Source organism: Strongylocentrotus purpuratus, unplaced genomic scaffold (assembly GCF_000002235.5).
Source record: "Strongylocentrotus purpuratus isolate Spur 01 unplaced genomic scaffold, Spur_5.0 spur5_contig_461, whole genome shotgun sequence".
Lineage (NCBI taxonomy): Eukaryota > Metazoa > Echinodermata > Echinoidea > Camarodonta > Strongylocentrotidae > Strongylocentrotus > Strongylocentrotus purpuratus.
In genome coordinates, this window is record NW_022145130.1 from 1 (window position 1) to 4,677 (window position 4,677).

The following is a 4,677-nucleotide window of genomic DNA, read 5'->3' on the forward strand; positions in this document are numbered from 1 at the left end:
ATTCTGGTTAAAATAAGAGCATTTTGACATAAGGGTTTTGGGGAAATGTCTTGTCTGTACTTGGGGTGGGGAAGTGCGTGTTGGGGGGAGGGGAGCCGTGGGGAAGGGGATGAGTTGAGACGGGTGGGGGTGATTTGGCTTCACGGTAGTTTTGGGGCAATGTCTTGTCTGTACTTGGGGTGGGGAGGTGCGTGTCGGGGGAGGGGAGCTGTGGGGAAGGGGCTGAGTTGGGATGGGTGGGGGTGATTTGGCTACAAGGAGGTTTGGGGGCAATGTCTTGTCTGTACTTGGGGTGGGGAGGTGCGTGTTGGGGAAGGGAGCTGTGGGGAAGGGGCTGAGTTGGGATGGGTGGGGGTGATTTGGCTACAAGGTGGTTTTGGGGGCAATGTCTTGTCTGTACTTGGGGTGGGGAGGTGCATGTCGGGGGAGGGGAGCTGTGGGGAAGGGCTGAGTTGGGATGGGTGGGGGTGATTTGGCTACAAGGAGGTTTGGGGGCAATGTCTTGTCTGTACTTGGGGTGGGGAGGTGCGTGTTGGGGAAGGGGAGCTGTGGGGAAGGGGCTGAGTTGGGATGGGTGGGGGTGATTTGGCTACAAGGTGGTTTTGGGGGCAATGTCTTGTCTGTACAGGGGTGGGTAGCTGTATGGATGAGGAGCTGCTGTGGGGGATGGTGGCTGTTGGGGAGGGGTTTGGATGGATGGGGCTGACCACTATGTTTGTATGCATTTTATTAATTTACATGTACCAACGTTTCGCCGCCCAAAACTACTTTAATTAATTGTCAATAAATTTTGTGAATGATAAGTTCAATTTGAAAACTGAAGTAAGTATGAAGTCTTTTATGTGCTGTCAAATCTACAAGAGAAACGAACAATTAATAAGAAGTCACTGAAATCACTCAGTTAGTCAATTCCAAATCGAATGATATGGTTTGCAATTTAAAATTGGTGTTTCTATTGTTAGGGACTCTACACTTTTGTACAATTAATTTTCTTCCCAAAATATAACTTATACATTCTCATTTAATTGTCTTTCCTAGAATTTATAATCTCGCCTTTCTTACTTTGGACAATTTATTGTAATAATTAGCAATTGATTAAAAAAAATCCATCATAATGGATCGAATAATATTATATGATAATAATAATGACACTGGTATAGCGCTTTACACAAAATGTCTCAAAGTGCTTCACAAATTTAAAAGATCTATAAAGGAAAGTGGTAATTTACAGAAGGACCTTAATTTTCTTCCTAAAAAAACACGAAGTTTCTATGAAAAGTACAAACAAGCTACAAGTTAGACTTAAAACAGTTAAAACAGCTGGAAAAGTTACGAATGGGGGGGACCCATCAAACGATAAGGTAATAAATGAAAAGAGGGAAGTGATGTGGCCAAGCGGTAAGGGTTCGTGACTCATGATCAGAGGGTCAGGGGTTCAAATCCAGCTGCCGGCCATACGTTGTGTCCTTGGGCAAGGCACTTAATCCCACTTGCCTCTCTCCACCCAGGAGTATAAATGGGTACCAGCATTAGCTAGGGAGTAACCTGCGATGGACTGGCATCCTGTCCAAGGGGAATAGAAAAATTCTCAGTCGTTTCATGCCAAGGAAACCGGAGATAAACGCCGGCCTGATGGGCCATATAGGCTCGGGACAGACTTTACTTTACTTATATAGCACTTTACACAAAATGTCTCAAAGCGCTTCACAAATTTTAAAAGATCTATAAAAGAAAGAGGTAATTTACAAAAGGACCTTAATTTTCTATCTAAAAACACGAAATTTCCATGAAAAGTACAAAAACGTTACAAGTTTAGACTTAAAACAGTAAAAACAGGTGGAAAAGTTACAAATAGGGGAACCATAAACGATAAGGTAATAAATGAAAAGATAAAGATGTGTCATAAAAATTCAAAAACAAGTGAGAGGGCTTGGACGAGCGATCGCATAATACTATTATAATTACAAGAAATTATTGTGTAAAAAAGAAATTTAAACATTCTTTTCTACAATGAAACCGTCACCATTTTGGAAATCAGAATTTTTTTTTTACACATACATCGCGCACCGTCTTTGAAACGAGTAAGATTTGACTACAGCTACAGCTAAAGCTCTAGCCAGCTGCATGGGCCCAGCATTGATTGCTTCTTTTTAAATTTGATTACAGTTTTAAGGAACGAACTTTTAAACTAAATTTGTAATTATACATTTCTACATCGAATTTATTGTAAACTTGGTTGGTCCTTGTCGGACCTTCAAACTGTTCCAATATGGAAAGATTAGAAATATTGTGAAATACCTTACTGGACTGTTATTAGTAAATGACATTCTAAAGCATCCTGTAAAATCATGGCACCTGATGTGCTGACATTTTCAAGAAAAGTGGTATTTTTTATCAATTTACAACGCTATTCGGCTACCAGCGTTGGAAAGAAACTGTTTTTCCAAATACTGCCACCAAATTACCATATTTAGTTAGTCTGAATTTTGTTTGCAATCGATTACACATCTATGAACAGGTACAAGCCTCTAGACTGGGTCCCTGACCTTACAATTCCCCGACGTCTATAAATTGCTCCATTTCAATTTAAGTGGGGTCAGGAAACCAGACTACAAGAACATACGTTTTTCTTGGTTTTTCCAGCATCTACGAATACAAAACTTCAAACAAGTCAGTGTAACAATATTTGCTATGAAATACTAATCCCCCAAATCCATTCATTTCTGAAAATTACAGAAGGAGCACGTTTGTGTATGTTTTGTTTAACTGTACGCGTCGAAACACTCTAGGCACTCTAGTCACTCTACACTCTAGTCTCCGTTTTTTCTCTGTCAAATCTGCCTGGGTGTTTTATACACAAGCAGAATGTGTAGTATTGGAGAACCACTCAGAAGGAACGAATTAGACGCATTGGTGATTGTAGTAGGCCTATAATTTTAAAGTCTATGTCATTTAGGAATGATTTCACTGACAAGCACTTGACACTGATTGATAGTGAAACAAATCATCCCAACTCTACAACAGAATGTGGTAGTTCTTTTAATTTCTAGAATGGAGTGGTGGACAAAAGGACTACCGTGGAAGTATAGAACAATTATAAAAGAGTACATGATTTGTCTGGGTGACTTTCCTAAGATTCAGGCATGGCTTTTGAAGTTTGCAGCTATTTAGAAGACAAGATTAATTGGACATAGGCAGAAAGGAGATAGTGGAACCACCATCATCTCCCTATTATAGTTACTCGCGCTTCATGGCACAGATGTTAAACACCCTTGGTGAGTTGGTTAAACCACCTCTTCCCTTCAAAGCTGGTGGGGGTGCGTCGTCTGGTTTCTTGAAGGTAAACTGATGCAAGAAGAAGCTGAAGAAGACAAACAACTCCATCTTAGCCAGGTGCTCACCGATGCAGCTCCGACGACCAACGCTAAACGGTATCAACTCCTCAGCCTGAACTGCCTCTCCCTTGTCGTTAAGGAATCTCTCGGGTCGGAACTGATCGGGATCGGACCATACTTTGAGGTCACGGGCCACCGCCCACAAGTTGGGGACAAGGAGTGAACCCTTGGGAACCATGAAGCCATGGAACTGGGTGTCTGAGGCAGCAGCATGCGGAATACCCAAAGGAGCGACAATTGTCATGCGTTGAACCTCCCAGGTGACCGCTCGGGTAAAGTTCAGTTCCGGTTTGTCGGCCATCCTGGGCAGCCGATTGCGACCGACCACGGCGTCGATCTCTGCCTGGACTCGCTGTTGGATATCGGGGTAGACAGCCATGTACAGGAGGGCCCAATGGAGCGTTGTGGCCGTGGTCTCAGAACCAGCCGCGAAGAGATTTGTTATGGTTCCAGTAAAAGTGTGCTCGGTAAGATGACCATGTTTGGCACCGGCCTTGTCATTCGCTTGGTTGTTCCTAAGTTCCATCAGGTATACATCGATGAAATCGTCCAAATTGTCGAGATCGAAGACAGCACGATGGTTGTCGATTATACTTGTTAGGAATAGTTCTATAGCCTTAACATTCGATTCCAACTTGTTAGCCGACATGAATGGCAGATGGCGCAGAGCTGGGAAGAAAATCATTGCACCGCCAGATCCAAACAACTTGGCATTTTCGCCTAACATAGACAGAAGATTCTTGAACTCTCCGTCTGTGTATTCATAGCGCTTCCCGAAAATGACAGAGCAGATGACGTTGGATACTGCGTTGATGAGCAGCGGTTTGGGGTCAAATGGCTTCCCGTTTAAAGCAGACATCTCCTTCATCAGTTCCTCAGCTTCGGTGCCGATCTTCTCTTCGAAGCTCGTTTTGCCCACTCCGAAGCTTCTGAGGACGGTCAGGCAGAAGCGACGAAGCTCGACCCATTTCTCACCAGAGGCAAATGCTACGCCTATCAAATACAGAGCAGAGTATTTTGACTAACACTGTCCGGTTTTATTTCTTCAAGCATTGTCATAGTATTCACACAAAGAGTTTGACTGAGTGTAATCAAGTAATTTACAAGAGTCGTTGTTTTTTTTACCTTTCCAAAGTCCCCACTCCCCAGTCCTGGCCGTACAAAAATGGATGCTATAACACTTTCCATGGCCAAAAAAGCCCTGCGAGTGTCACCTTATTTGAGAACAATATGAAATGTTGGGTTTTTTTATCAAAAAGTGTAGCGCAAGAAATGACGAATT

The 4,677-nt window shown here is 42.9% G+C and overlaps 1 pseudogene; it reads right to left on the minus strand.

Moving 5' to 3' along the window:
- Nucleotides 1–3,237: 3,237 nt before the first annotated feature.
- Nucleotides 3,238–4,388, minus strand: LOC115924816 (annotated as a pseudogene).
- Between the last annotated feature and the right edge of the window lie 289 nt (nt 4,389–4,677).